The sequence below is a fragment of the Schistocerca nitens genome, chromosome 4, assembly GCF_023898315.1.
Source record: "Schistocerca nitens isolate TAMUIC-IGC-003100 chromosome 4, iqSchNite1.1, whole genome shotgun sequence".
Classification (NCBI taxonomy): Eukaryota; Metazoa; Arthropoda; class Insecta; order Orthoptera; family Acrididae; genus Schistocerca; species Schistocerca nitens.
Window position 1 is genome coordinate 57,327,763 of NC_064617.1, and position 16,993 is coordinate 57,344,755.

The following is a 16,993-nucleotide window of genomic DNA, read 5'->3' on the forward strand; positions in this document are numbered from 1 at the left end:
GTCAAAATGTTTAAAAGAATTGATCTGCTTGCTGACTGTGAAATATGGTCAGTGATTTGATTTTTGTCAGCAAGGAACATTGTAGCAGCATAAGTTTGACAGATAAGTAATTTATAGGGGCCCACTGAGATGAGTGGCAGCAAAGTGGGTGAGAACTTTCAAAGACAGGTGGTAAAATGTGTACAATGAGCTGTGGTAATGCTGACTGTCAGTGACCGCAGAATATTTTATCATAGCCATGACAAAAAGATTCGTGAAGACTGGCAATTCACTATTTCAACTTTTGCACTGGAATTTCCAAATGCGGGTAGAACAACTTTGCACAAAATTGTCTCTGAAAAGTTGCAAATTATGCACATGGATTCCCAGGCTGCTTACTGAGAACACAAAATGAAGAGGATTGCTTGTTCCCATGATTTTTGTGGACTAATATCACAAGGAAATTGATAAATTCTTAGAGAACATTGTGAAAGGGGAGAAGACGTGGGTTTGTCACATGAACCTAGAGTCTAGAGGTCAGTCAATGGAATAACATCACTGGCATTAACAGTCAAATTTAAGGCCAAACAGACAGTCTCAACACGCAGGGCTATGGCAACCGTGTTATGGTACAGACATGGAATCTCGTTAGTCAAGTTTATGCAGCAAGGGACAACAATAAACGCAGCCACTTATTGCGCTATCCTGACTGAACTTCGACGTGCAATACAGTATGAGCGATGTGGCTGTCAGACATCTGGAGTTCTGATGCTGCACGACAGTGCCACATCAACAGCCTTGCTGCAGTGGTAACACCGATTCCCATCTGATCACTGAAGTTAGGTGCTGTCAGGCTGGGTGGATGACCATCGGGTCTGCTGAGCGCTGTTGGCAAGCAGGGTGCTCTGAGCCATTGTGAGGAAAACTGAGGAGCTACTTCATTGAGAAGTAGCAGCTCTGGTCTCGTAAACTGCCAGACAGCTGGGAGAGCGGTGTGCTGTCCACATGCCCCTCCATACCTGCATCTAGTGACACCTGTGGGCTGAGGATGATGTGGCAGCCAGTCGGTATTGTTGGGCTTCATGGCCTATGCGGGTGGAGTTAAGTTATGACAATGCCACACCCAATTCTGCCATCCACACCCAAATTTTGATCATATCTTTTCGATAGGAACAAATTGGCCACCCACCATGCAGTCCAGACATGGCACAGAGTGATTTTCACTTGTTCTAGTACCTAAATGAGTTTCTCGGCGACAAGTGCTTCACGACAGATGACATGTGAAAGAGGCACTTAAGGACTGTTTATCCACACATGTGGCAGATGTCTGACTTATGGATACAAAAGCTTATAGAATGTTATGACAAATGTTTTAAAAAAATGGAAGCTATGTAGAAAAATAGAGAAACATGTAAGGAAACAGTTTTTCAAAAAAAATCTGTAACGGTTTATGTTTATAATAAATCAGACCTTAATTTCTGAATAACCCTTGTACTACAGGAAAAAGTTTCCCTTTGTGCGAGGAAACTTCAGGTGAAACCCACCTTTCTTCTGAAAAACTCGATGCATGTACAAAACTCAACACATCCACAAAACTCAATAGACATCCCCAGCAGTTGAGAAATGTCCTGGATATGGACATGTCAATATAGTGCCACTCCTGAGTAACCTTCAGGTAACAGTAGCTTCTCCCATGGCAGTAACTACACCACACTATCACTGTCGACACAAGTCAGCTGCTTGGGGAACTGAAAATGACAGTATATCTGGCCACAGAGTAGGCGGATGTAAGTTCTGTTTGGGCAAGCAGATCAACACCAGCTGTGCTAAGCTGCTGTCTTGTTATGGCCACAGCTGCTGACCTCTTATGTACTCCATCACTCCGATGGACTCTGACATATACGTAGTCTAGCCCTGCTGTAATGCTGTGGGACTTCCGCTCCATTAGCAGTGCTCCATTACAGGTGATAGGACTTGGAAATATTTCCTCTGGATATGTGTGTTGTTGTGGGCTATGCAGGATGGAGCACTCTGAACATGCTCACATTATTGTCACTGACTGGGGCCTGCTGAACTTCTGGAACTTCAAGTGTTGGTTTAATTTCTCCCAGGTGCAAGCTTCTGGTGATGTAAGTTCCATTAATGTTTGATGGCTAGTAAATACTGTAACTGTGAAAGAGTTATTTTTGGCTATCTGTATACAGCAACATTATTTGGCCCTGACAGTTCTCTTCTAGACAAAACACCTTAATGCTTGCATCATTTTGCTCTATTTTAATTGTCAGTGTCAAATATGTTGCAAATCACTGCTCACTATGCCAGTGCCAATTCTCACTCTTGACACCCTGCAGGTCATGACCATGCCTTTGGCCAGGAAGAAGTACCTGTTTCCTGTTAGTTGGTGCATATATTCTAATAATTGACTCCTTCCCTGTACTTCTAGTTGTACTTGCCTCTGAAGCTGCCAAACAACTGACACTGTGCAAAATAGCATGTGAATAAGAAAGGGGAACTGGCTAGAATGAACATCATCTTGTACAAACCCCCTGTTCAGACATTACATTACCATATATAACTGACTGACTCTTCCCCACTTGAGGATTTGTTTTTCTTTCTACAGTATTGACTCTCATTGTGTAGTAACCTCTCCTACTCTGCAGCATCATATCTTAACCTGTCTAAGACCATGGTCATTAGGGAGTTAGTTGGCTCAAAATATTGGCTCACTGTGTCTACTGACAACTTATTCACTCAGAAGTGCACAGTGCTACACAGTCACACTCTTCAACCAGGTTACACCAGAAAAGTCTGTATTATGTGGGCCCCTTCTGAATCATGTATGAAAATTGTTGCTGTAATGTCTCATTTTTCTTGTGTATGCAGGATACCCACTACAGCTTTGCATGCAACGTTCTTGGCTCTTCCACAAATTTTTGTTATCAAAATGCAAGCTACCTCTGCAGTTAGCAATAAAGCTGCTTACTTTATTGTAGACAGTACTGATGATACTTTATGCTTACTGTGGTAGACACAATGCACAATGATCTGGTGTCTGGATAAATAACTTCTTGTCAGGAGCTGGCATCGATCTGGTTGTTGTAACAAATGTACCACTTTATTTTCTTTTCATTGTCACTCACAGCTGTAGCGCTCATCGCCTATAACAAAAATATTAACTTAGGTGGCTAACTGTTTGATGTGTTGCTCATTGTGCAATTGTCCAAAACACTAAAGAATTGCCATATAATACTACTTATTGGAGGCAGCCAGATGCACTGTTCCCTGAACTTCCACATCACATTGGGTGGATGTAATCAATCTGACGGCGTTCAGAGTGCTGCAGTGCAGGCTATATACATCGCAGGATGCTGAACCTTCATTGATGTGTATGTTAATCAGTGTGCTCATGGGCTATGAAAAAAATAATAGTTCCTCTTTCTGCCCCAGGTGAAAAAATGGTGATATAAGCAGTCAGAATGTGCTGTGGGTGCAGGAAATGGGGAGGAATGATCGAACACATGATAATGATGGTTCTGGCATGTTTATTAGGATATGGTCATAAGTTACAGCACATGCATTCATATTATGATATGGTCAACAGTTTTGCTGGTGGCATATCCATTGTAGTCACAGCGATATGTTGTCTTACGCCACCCTTCAGATTAGAAAGAGTCCAGATATATCCCTAATAGACATGATCTTCCAGATACCCCCACAACGTGGAGTGACTTGGATTTAGGTCAGGGGATTACCAGATCTTGAAATTATCTAGAGATGATGTGGGCATTACCAAAGGTTCCTTGAAGCAAATATTTCAACTGGAAAGCAATATGTGGTGTCACCCATCTTGCATGAAAAGGTATGAGGTGGTGTGGACACAATTGGACTTTTGTAAAGCTGAAATTGCATGTCACAGAAGGAGGTCCTTATAGCATGCAGATGTTACTGTACACCTAACAGGCCTGTGAGGTGTCATCTTCTCGAAGAAAGATGGACTGACGATGAAGGAGCTTGTGAAACCTCACCACACAGTCACATGAGCTGAGTGCAGTGGATGTTTGAGCACAATGAGTGGCAGTGTGCAATAGTTCTGTGCATTCACAGTACCGTGCAGAGTACAATGTGCCTCGTTCATCCAAAGGATATTCTCCAGCCACATGTCATCCGTTTCCATGCAGTGCAAAAAATGAAGACAAAGTCATGGTGTTGAAGGCTATCTTGGGGCTTCATTTGGCGGACATTCTCAATCTTGTAGGGATACTGTTGTGAAATACACTACAAAATCTAAACATTGGAGGCTATCTTGGGGCTTCATTTGGTGGACATTCTCAATCTTGTAGGGATACGGTTGTGATATACACTGCAGAATCTTCTAAACTGTTGACTAGGGGCAAGACAATTCCTGTGACACAGCTCGAGCAGTGGCTGCAGAATTTGAAGAATGTGCTGCAAGGTCAGCCATAGCTACAGCAACATAATCAACTGCCATGGGAACAGTGCACCTCCCTCTCTCTGCTGCAACCCAAATCATGTGTTTCTTCAAATGTCTTGATCATCTTTTTTAGCCCATTCAGAATTCATACATTTCTTAGGAGTGCTTAAAAGTACTTAATTTTTATATTGTGCAATAAAAGTTGTTATAAGAGCTTATTTTGCCCCTTTTTTAATTATGATTCTCATAAGTCCTTATTTTTGTCTTGGCAACATTCAAACTTAAAAACTGTGTAACTTTTTGCAGTTAAAAAAGACAAAAAAAGACTGCATGTATTGGTTGAAGGCCAAAGCAGTGTGTTTAGCCAACTGTGACCGTGACAAGATGAGTATAAACAATGGCTAGTGTCATTGAAAGACATTTACAAAAGGAAAAGTAAGATCTGTGTAAAATACATTGATATAGTTGCATCCACGGTGTAGGAATAGCGATCAAAACATCCTCAGTTATGGATTTGGATCCCACCACCACTTAAATTTTGATTAATAATCATAACTAACAACCAAAGACTTCCAGCATAAGAAGTCACTCTCCTTCTGCCAGTGGCCTTGTCAAAGATGGCAGAGGAGCGAACAGAGTTTCATGCCACTCTCTTGTTCTTGGGGTGGGAAACTGTCCCTAAAGGGAGGAGAATTAGCAGTGATCAACAGCATGAGGATGCATAAGACAATGGAATCCCCTGCCTTAAAGACACACCATGTGCATCCACAGGGCATGTGACCTGTGCTTGAAAAAGTGTCATAATGATCTCTCCATTGGCAGAAGATTCCAAAATAGTGCCCCATTTGGATCTCTGGGAGGGGACTCCTTGCACTGGCCACTTTCGCCCGTATTGGGTTTCTGGCAACTGGGAGTTGAACTTCCCTCCTGCCTCTGGGGCCTCCACAGACATGCACACCATCTCCACGTTGTGACCATATGCACCAGGCCTCAGAAATTGGTGATGCTTCGATGCCAAGTGGTGGAGGTGTATCATGACCCATATAGATTCCACACCCATGATCTGGGTACACAGTTGTATGATGCAACACAGAAGATGGAAGATGCTAGCACCTCCAGAGGCCACCACTCACAGATGTGCATGCAGCCTCTTCACAGTGCACCCTACCAGCAAGCTTACAGAGCTGGGTCTGGTCAGCCTCACTCTTAGTTACATGTTGACATTCAGTCTATATTTATCGGACTAGTAGTGCAGCCACTCTTTGACAAGTTTCCTGTTATAGAATTAATTCAGAGGTAATGAAGTGTTGTGTCTGTTATTATATGTGCATTCTTGTGGTCAGAAGAGATATATGGTATTGTATCCCTGACAGATGTCTGTACTTTACAAAATGCTCCTCAAGAAGGTTGGTTTCAAGTGTAATGTAAAGAAAGTTCACCCACACAATAATTTGTAATCTCAAGAATGGAATGTCTAGGCAGCTTCAGAGCAGATAATGTTTCTTCTATAAAAATTCCCACACTGTTTGCTAACTCTTACCATGTACCTAGCCAGGACAAAAAGTTGTCCAAGAAGATGAACTGTTCACTTGTATTTGAATTAGTAAGCTGTCCCTGCACTTTATCACTCTTTGACAGGTCAGTGTGAGAAGTCTGTACATTTACAAGGGTGGTTTGAAAAGTTCTCAGAACAGAATAGAAAAAAGTACTAGAGTCACTGAAACTCTTTTTATTTTTGAATTTAGTCTCCTTGTCGATTAATGCACTTGGTCCAACAATGTTCCAGTGCCTTGACCCTTCTCGAAAATAAGTTTCCTCCAGGCCTGCAAAATAGTTGTCAACTCCGGCTATCAATTCTCCCTTGGAAGTGAATCTTCATCCACCAAGAAAAATTTTCAGTTTTGGGGAGAGATGGAAGTCTGACAGAGCCATATCAGGTGAATAAGGTGGGTGTGGCGACAATTCATACCTTAGTTCATGTAATTTTCCCATGGCATGTGTGCAGGCATGCATCAAGAGTCATGGCACCCTTTTTGCAGATAATTTTTTCATTTCTAATTCTTCAGTTAAAATGTGATATACCCTTTCAGATGACATCTGGCAAGCGTGAGCAGTTTCATGGCACTTTCAATCAGCGATCCTCCTTGACCATTTTGTGTACTTTTGCAATGATTTCTGGAGTAGTGACATCTTGGCCGACCACTGTGCAGATCATCATCCAAGCTCTCCTGACCTAAGTTTAAATTCATTTGTCCATGTAGCAACAGTTGAATATGAAGGAGCAGAGTCCCCATTGTACTCTGGAAATTGGAATGTATGTCCTTTGCTTCCATACCTTTCTTTACAAAGTACTTAATCACTGCTCAAATCTAGATTTTTTTCATCTTTGCAAATCATTATGTGGAAACAACAGAGCCACATCACCCCCATAGCTCTCTTCCAAGAGCACTGATGTGACATTCGTTTACAGGCAATAGTCCAGTGAATATCACATGAACAACTCATTGCGCTAGCACTGATCTGATTCTGAGAACTTTTCAAACCATCCTCGTAAAACTCTTCACCACAAAGAAGTAATTATGGTGAAATCTATCATGCCTGAATGTACATTAAAGTTATCAGATGAACCTAATGTGGTTAATGCTTCCACATTGCAGTAATTGAATATCTGCGTTACTGATTTCACATATTTGTTTTTAGAAAAGAACAGAATACATTCAGTGGCAACTCATGACCATATTTTAATAATTTACCAGATTGCAGATAATCTAACCTATTGGTAGCTGGCACTGTAGTTCAGCATGTTCTCTTGGGTCTATCCATCCCCTGTAATAGGAACACTGAGTGAAGTTCCCATGGTAAAATTTGAAAGCTGTCATGTGGCATCCACACAGAATCACTGATGACAAACAGTGAAGAGTTGGTACCACTGACTTCAGTGCAGAAGGACCTGAATTCAATTACCGGTACTTCCTCAAATTTTCTTTGCATAAGTTAGTCTGGTACTGGGTTCACTCTGCCCTTGTAATGCCAGATGAGGAGCTGCCTGAGTAACAAAGCAGTGACATTATCAGGAATCATCTGCTGACAATAACAGCTGGCAACATGCTGATCACATGCACCACAATCACAGGTTGCTCCTCATACTGCCTTGTAGGCAGCAGTCAGAGCAAGCCTAAGGCCTAATCCATGATTGGTGTTTATGTTTATCCAATTTTAAATTATACAGCTTCTTACATCAAAAAATGAAGCTTCCAAAATCAGATCTGATCTCCCATTAAATGGAAGAAACTTGGAAATGTACCCATCAGTTTTCTGACTAAGCCAATTATTTATGATACACTTTAATAAGTGCAAAGGATCAGTTACAAAAATGATGTGCCCTGTGCAGTCTGCAGGATGTGGATGTGCAGTACTCATCTAAGGCTTGTCTGGAAAATATTGTCTACAGCCTTCCTGTATACAGAATTATCATCACTTAGTGCTCCAAGCACTTTGAACATTATGATCTCAAAACTAGGAACTACATTTTTCAAAATGGTGTGTAACAGTTCAACAGTTATAGTATGAACAGGCAAAATGTATATATCTTTGAATGGAGGTGATATGCTACTGCCGCGCGGAATTAGCCAAGCGGTCTAAGGCGCTGCAGTCATGGACTGTGCGGCTAGTCCCGGCAGAGGTTCGAGTCCTCCCTCGGGCATGGGTGTGTGTGTTTGTCCTCAGGATAATTTAGGTTAAGTAGTGTGTAAGCTTAGGGACTGATGACCTTAGCAGTTAAGTCCCATAAGATTTCACACACATGTGATTTGATTTGATATGCTCACAGGCCGTAGTGGCCGTGCAGTTCTAGGCACTACAGTCTGGAACCGCGGAACCGCTACGGTCGCAGGTTCGAATCCTGCCTCAGGCATGGTTGTGTGTGATGTCCTTAGGTTAGTTAGGTTTAAGTAGTTCTACGTTCTAGGGGACTGATGACCACAGCAGTTAAGTCCCATAGCACTCAGAGCCATTTGAACCATTTTGATATGCTACTTGTCATAAATGTGTGTGGGTAGTAGCTAACCATTGGGAATCAAAAATGTTTCCAGCAATATTCCTGCCTTTATAATCATGATACTGTTTAGTATAGATCCTGGGACTGTAACAAAGGAATCTTACTCTTAATGTGAAATACAAGTTTTTCTAATTCAAGATCAGCATTAAGTGCAGAACAAAAGTCTCCTTATTGTGCTGTGATAGGGAATTAAGTTTTCATCATGAAACTATAGCAACTAGAGAAATTATTTGCCTGGGAGAAGAACAACAAATCCTCTGAGTTGCATCTTAATATGTGCCTGCTCTTATCATCATAGTCTTTAATACGTATATCTGTCCTAAGTAAATACAATTTATTTGTTCAACACAGTACAAGCGACTAATAACAGTGCATAATTGTAAGACTTTAAGAAGCATTTGGCTATCATTTTCTTGTACACTCACGCCCATAAATTAAGGATAATGCTGATACATGGTGAAACAACACTCTGGTAGGCAGTTTGCGGTTTTAAATCACCTCGGGGTATGACCATGTGGTGCATTTGACCTGCGGTCGTCGCACGGTGGCACTGGCAGCAGTCCACATACGCAGAGGTGTGTTGGAGCATGTCAGAGTATGGTGCAGTGAGTAAGTGTGCAGACATTTTCAGATGTGCTAATGGTGACTGTGTGTTGAAAATGGTTCAAAGAACACATATTGATGACATTATGAGGTATAGAATACTAGGGTGACTGGAGGCTGGTCAAACACAGCAGGTCGTAGCATGGGCCCTCTGTGTACCACAAAGTGTGATCTCAAGATTATGACAACAATTCCAGCAGACAGGAAACATGTCCAGGCGCTACAGTATGGGACGTCCACAGTGTATAACACCACAAGAGGACCGATATCTCACCATCAGTGCCCACAGATAGCCAAGGAGTACTGCAGGTAACCTTGCTTGGGACCTTACCACAGCCACTGGAACAATTGTCTCCAGACACACAGTCTACAAACAATTGAACAAACATTGTTTATTCGCCTGGAGACCTGCAAGGTGCATTCCACTGACCCCTGGTCACAGGAGAGCCCATAAAGCCTGGTGTCAAGAACACAGTACATGGTCATTGGAACAGTGGTCCCAGGTTATGTTCATGGACGAGTTCAGGTACAGTCTGAACAGTGTTTCTCGGCGGGTTTTCATCTGGCGTGAACCAGGAACCAAATACCAACCATTTAATGTCCTTGAAAGGAACCTGTATGGAGGTCGTGTTTTGATGGTGTGGGGTGGGATTGTGAGTGGTGCATGTACACCCTTGCATGTCTTTGACGGAGGAACTGTAACAGGTCAGGTGTATCGGGACATCATTTTGCACCAGTATGTCCGGCTTTTCAGGGGTACAGGGTCCCACCTTCCTTCTGATGGAAGATAACGCACGGCCCCACCGAGCTGCCGTCGTGGAGGAGTACCTTGAAACAGAAGATATCAGGCGAATGGAATGCCTGCCTGTTCTCCAGACTTAAACCCCATCGAGCACATCTGGGATGCTCTTGGCCGTCTTCAAACCCTTAGGGCACTTCAGGAGCTCCAACAGGCACTGGTGCAAGAATGGGAGGCTATACCCCAGCAGCTGCTCGACCACCTGATCCAGAATATGCCATCCCATTGTGCGGCCCGTGTATGTGTGCATGGTGATCATATCCCATATTGATGTTGGGGTACATCCACACAAAACAGTGGGGTTTTGTAGCACGTGTGTTTTGGGACAGTTTTCTCAACTTATCACCAATACCGTGGACTTACAGATCTGTGTGATGTGTGTTCCCTATGTACCTATGCTATTAGCACTAGTTTTGTGTAGTGCCACGTTGTGTGGCAAAGAGTTGTGACTTAAGATTTACTTGGAGGCGCAGGCTATGTTGATGGATGATAGGGTGGATCTAGTGTCCTCATGAAATCACACGAAGGAAGTTTCTCACTGTTTGCTGCTGTTCCTGAACTGGCATGAGTGTCAGTTGGGATAAAGGTGCTTGAGCCTATCGATGGATATCATGGTGGAAGAGCAACTGATATCAATGTCAAATGTTTTATTGTGGTGTGCCAATACTCTGTGTGGTCCATCATATGGTAGTTGGAGAGGTTTTCAAATTGCACTGTGTCAGATGAAAACCTGTTTGCATGACCGTAAGTTGCAAAAAATGAATGGTTGCTGGGTAGAATGTCCTTTCAAAATGGCAGGATGGAGCTTGTGAATGAAGATCTTGCGCAAAATCTGAGGCTTCAGTAATACATTCTAATGTGTCAGCAAAGAATTTGTCTGGTAATCAAAATGTTTATCCGTACACTAATTCAGCCATTGTTGCATTGAGCTCTTATGTGGAGCTGTCCAGAAGCATAATAGGACAATATGGTGGCTGTCAGTCCCTTGCTTTGAGGGACAATATGGAGGTTGTCATTCAGATGGAGCCATTCCATGAGATTATCTGTGGCAGGGTGGTAAGCACAGGTTCAAACACAGTTTGAACCAAGCAGTGCTGAAAGTGCTTTAGAGAGATATTTCTCAAATTGTTTGCTGCGAATGGTAGTGATGTGAAGAGGAATGCTGAAATGCGAGATCGACTCACAAATGGTTGTGGCTGCCATCGGGTCTTTCATGGGATAGATTTCAGTCCAATGAGAGAAGCAGTCACACACATTCACGCAGTATCGGTACACTTCTGACAACACTAAAGGTCCAATGATTTCGATATGGGTAAGCTTATAGCGTTGACTCAGTGGTATGAAAGTACAGAGCAGAGCCATAATGTGACAAGTTATTGTGTTGTGCTGACAAGCGTTGCACTGGTAAACAAGTGTCTTGCATTCTTTCTTGATGTTTCGCATATACTTGAAGATGTTTACACTTCTCACAGACCATTAGCCTTCTTCACAAATCATACCTTAGCCCTTACTTCTGCAGGAGAGAGGTTGTCTAGAGAGAAAATTGATCTTTTGCAAAAATCTGACATAAAGAACGGTTGCAGTTGTGGTGTTTATAGATCACAGTATAGCTCATTGTTGAAATACATGTACATCACAGCTGTAAGCCTGATAATGTTTCAAAGCAAGACTTCAGTATGCTGTCTCCATCCTCTGCATTATGAACAAGTTGAATATCCATAGAACACAGAGGTGCCTTGCCTAGCTTCTGATGGGAAGTGAAAACAAGTGTCTTATGGCCTGAGAGGAGTGTAAAAACCTTGAAGTACATGACTAAACATTTTGACTGATGCTTATTCCACATAGAGTTCATGGTTGTACACTGACCAATTTGCTTGTGAAGGTGATAATTTTTTGCTGAAGAAAGCTAGATGTCATCAGTCATGTTGTACCTTGTTGTACGAGGTGCATTCAAGTTCTAAGGCCTCCGATTTTTTTTCTAATTAACTACTCACCCGAAATCGATGAAACTGGCATTACTTCTCGACGTAATCGCCCTGCAGACGTACACATTTTTCACAACGCTGACGCCATGATTCCATGGCAGCGGCAAAGGCTTCTTTAGGAGTCTGTTTTGACCACTGGAAAATCGCTGAGGCAATAGCAGCACGGCTGGTGAATGTGCGGCCATGGAGAGTGTCTTTCATTGTTGGAAAAAGCCAAAAGTCACTAGGAGCCAGGTCAGGTGAGTAGGGAGCATGAGGAATCACTTCAAAGTTGTTATCGCGAAGAAACTGTTGCGTAACGTTAGCTCGATGTGCGGGTGCATTGTCTTATTGAAACAGCACACGCGCAGCCTTTCCCGGACGTTTTTGTTGCAGTGCAGGAAGGAGTTTGTTCTTCAAAACATTTTCGTAGGATGCACCTGTTACCATAGTGCCCTTTGGAATGCAATGGGTAAGGATTACGCCCTCGCTGTCCCAGAACATGGACACCATCATTTTTTCAGCACTGGCGGTTACCCGAAATTTTTTTGGTGGCGGTGAATCTGTGTGCTTCCATTGTGCTGACTGGCGCTTTGTTTCTGGATTGAAAAATGGCATCCACGTCTCATCCATTGTCACAACCGACGAAAAGAAAGTCCCATTCATGCTGTCGTTGCGCGTGAACATTGCTTGGCAACATGCCAGACGGGCAGCCGTGTGGTCGTCCGTCAGCATTCGTGGCACCTACCTGGATGACACTTTTCGCATTTTCAGGTCGTCATGCAGGATTGTGTGCACAGAACCCACAGAAATGACAACTCTGGAGGCAATCTGTTCAACAGTCATTCGGCGATCCCCCAAAACGATTCTCTCCACTTTTTCGATCATGTCGTCAGACTGGCTTGTGCGAGCCCGAGGTTGTTTCGGTTTGTTGTCACACGATGTTCTGCCTTCATTAAACTGTCACACCCATGAACGCACTTTTGACACATCCATAACTCCATCACCACATGTCTCCTTCAACTGTCAATGAATTTCAATTGGTTTCACACCACGCAAATTCAGAAAACGAATGATTGCACGCTGTTCAAGTAAGGAAAACGTCGCCATTTTACGTATTTAAAACAGTTCTCATTCTGCCGTACGGTGCTGCCATCTCTGGGATGTATTGACAATGAACGCGGCCTCATTTTAAAACAATGCACATGTTTCTATCTCTTTCCAGTCCGGAGAAAAAAAATCGGAGGACTTAGAACTTGAATGCACCTCGTAACACAGCTCTAATTGCAGCTGATGACACACACTCCATAACTGTGAGAGGTGCATCAGTAAGAGTATGAACTAAGGCTTCTTTTCATCAGTCCACTATAGTGTGTCTCCAGGTTTAGGTGACCTTTTAGCATTTCACTGAGAGGAGCTGTCAAAAATGCTCTGCACACAATAAGTTTGTCAAGCACATGAAACTGTGCAATCTTTGTATTTTAGTGGGCTGGGGAAACGAAAATAGTTTCCACTCTGCTTTTGAGTGGCAGGTTTCCTTGCACATTATGAGGTACATTAAGAATTTTACCTCCATTGCTCTGAAAAAAACATATTTGTGGGTTAATCACTAAATCATTTTCTCCTAGTCTAATGAACATTTGCTGTACATGTGCTAGTTACTGTGTCTTGCTGTACAACATGGCAAGTAGATGTAACAGATAAGTCTCTTGTTACTTCACTCATGAAGTGATGGAAAGTCAGAGTGTGATTGCACTGTCCGAATGGCATTCACATAAATTCATAGTGTCTAAATGGAATGCAAACAGTTGTTTAGATTATATCTTCTGTTGCAGTTGGTGTGTGATAAAAAGTATGGATGAGGTAATCGAGAAAACAATCCTACCACGAATGTGCATAGCAAAGTCTTCAAAATGTGGCATGAGATAATGATCAGGTATCATTATGGTGCTAAGGTGACAGTCGTTGCTATAAGGGGGCAACCTGCTACTCTTTTTAGGGACAATATGGAGTGAAGAGACCCAGGCAGTATCTGAAGGGGATATAGATCCCTTTTGCTAACATGAAGGAGAACTCTTACTTTGTGGTTTTTAATTTTTCTGGATGCAGATGACAAGGCCATTTGTGTACTATTAGGGTAACAGCTGTAAAGCTTCTCCTACTTTGTTACTTATTAATTTTGCGGCAATTGGATTCAAGATTTAGGGTATCACAAAGGCAACACGTCATTGCTAAATAAACCTGATCACGTCACTAATACAAACACATGCAATTTTTTTTTAATTTAAACCAATGAGGGAATTTCACTTTGATGTAATAACAGTACAAATCAAATAACTTCATTTTATTGTCCTTGAAGTATGTTAAGACATTTCCCTAACAATGCTTTGGCTCATCCACTCTTGTATCAACAGTTAAGCTCACTTCATGTTCTTGCTGAAGTAACCATCTCTACATCGCATTTATACATTAGTCAAACAGGTAGTCAGTGTTTATGGAAGCTGTTGTAATTTTAAAGTCTGCAACCTGTATTGAAACATGGATGAGGATATGTGGATGAATTATAACACACACATTGTCACTGTTAATATATGTATTGCAGATAAACACATACATCATATTATTGTCGTTACACAGAGATGTTTTTTGACACAACCTACTCAGCTGATGCCATAGAGCACTTAAAGAAAAGAGAAAGTGAACCTGAAAGTCTCCTGGTTTCTGAGAGCTCTGAAATAAATGTTGAATTGAAATGATGGTCATCACATTAACTAAACTGAATTGTAACACTTCTCTTCAGTGGACATAATAAGAAAATAACTTAATAGTCTCACACTGCTAAATTTCAGTACTGAACAGAAGAACAAATGTGACAAAGGTTAACTGTCAGATAATTAATAGGAAATAATCCTTATTTTAATGCTGGAATGTCTCTGAACCTCTCAGAATTACTACTGCTGAGACATTTAGTTAAAATGTCCATTGCATTGTAAGAAAACCATCCAAGACAGCCTGCCTGACTTTATGATAGCACCCTGAAATGTTTGGTCCTTTCTGATACACTCTTTTTCTTAGTAATCTCAGTGGCATCTGTGTTATCAGCATGGACATGCAGGGGCAGTCTAAAAAATTCAGAACAATTCATCTCATTTAGAAAATCTAAAATCATTCCACCTCCTTACATGTCTCAAATGTGACAATGTATTCAGCTTCTACTGTGGAGGTTGCTACTGTGGATCACTTATTACTCTCCCAGCTGATTGCTGCTCCAGCTAACAAAATTGTGTACCCTGTTACAGATTTAGTATCAGCTATGTCATTTGCCCAGACAGCTTCATTGCATTGCACTAGTATCAGAACAATTGGCTCTGAAACATAAACTCAAACCTTTAGTTTTCTGCAGGCAATGGAATGCCCTTTTTACTCTGCCTCGATGAGAAACACATGGTTTAGAACTGAATTGAACCAACCTTCCTACAATAAAGGCAATATTAGGTTGAGTATACATGGAGACATATAGCAAACAACCCATTGCCATCTGGTATAATTTTTGGTGAATTGGCTTGTCATTCTTGTCTACACCAAAACAGTTGTCATTACAGGTGTAGCTATGCCCTTGAATGCATGTATTTTAAATTCTCTTAGCATCTGCTGAAAGTAGCTAGTTTGTTTTAGTTTCATCTGTCCTTAAGACTATTCAGTCCCAGAATAAACAATGTGTCATCCATTTCTTTATTGTTAATGTGAGATTTCAAAACATTCTTGAATACTACAATCATCTCTTTCTCACCTATTACACCAATACTGTCAACATGAACCCCAGTGGTCAAATTATTAGAGAAAAATACACAAGGATACTTTTCACACTGTTTCAAAACTAACTTTTATCATTAGAGAGCAGAAAAAATCATTCCAATCCTTACCTGCCTGCTGAAGCCCATACAGACTGTTTGAATGAACACATTTTATTCCCTGCACTAAACAATTTTCGTTGCTTCATGAACATGGTGCCTTCAGATAAGCATTTCTACATCAATGTGTTTGATTTTCTGCCCCTACATCATTTCACCACTGTGCTTTCCCAGTAATCTACTCCCAATATCTGGTTGTGACCCATAGATACTAACCTTGCTTTAAATTTAGTAATATCAGATTCTCTTTCACTTTGATGTAAATATCCACTTACTTCCTATATTTTGGCTACTCATCTTTTGGCTCCTTGGCTGTACACCATTCATCCGTGTGAAGCCCTCTCTAGTGATGTTGAATCAGACAGCTTCACTTAATGCATGGTAGCTAAAAAAACATGCAAAGAAACAGAAATCACCTTTTGTGAAACTTGCTGACTGAACTGCATTATCTGCTACTGGCTCTGCATTCCTCAGTGATGTGTTGTTGAGATAGATCTGGGAAGCTCAACGGCACCATGCTGATGTCATCTGCTGTCTCCTCATTGCTGTGTGAATCATCTGTTTTTGTCTACTTCATGTTTACTTCCCCTGGAGGACAGTTTTAGTTTACTGTAGCTTAAGAGGAAATGCTCTCTCATCAAAGATGACATCTCTTCTCAAAAGGATTTTTCTGTGTTCAAGGCTCCACAGATGATATTTTGATCCTGGTTCCATTCCAAGGTAAACATATTCTTATGTTCATTCCCTGAGTTTGTCACATGTCAACATGTTTGTCTAGGCTCTCCAGCCAAACATTCTGAGCATTTTCAAATCTTCTTTAACAAGTTCTTTCTGCTTCCAGACTTCATATGGGATGTTTCATCCAGGGGATCATATTTGGCGCTTTTTTCCCAGATGTAGCAGGCCAACATCAGAGCTGCCCCCAAAAGATGTTAGCAAAACCTCCTTGGAATAGTAGACACCTCACAATGTTTGATTCAGGTGCTTGACTTTTCCATTGGATGGCGGAGAGTAAACTGTGCTTTTCCAGTGTAATATGCACTCTTCTATGAACGACCCTTCAAATTTGCTGAGGATGTACTCATCCCATTGTACAATTGAAACTTTGCAGTTTCCTCCCTGTCTCACACTCTGCACATTCTTTAAATTCTGCGAACAACTCCAAACACATCACTTTTCTACTTCAGCACTTTCACTACAGTACTAAATACCTTGAGTGATTATCCAGGTACCCTGCTATATAAAAGA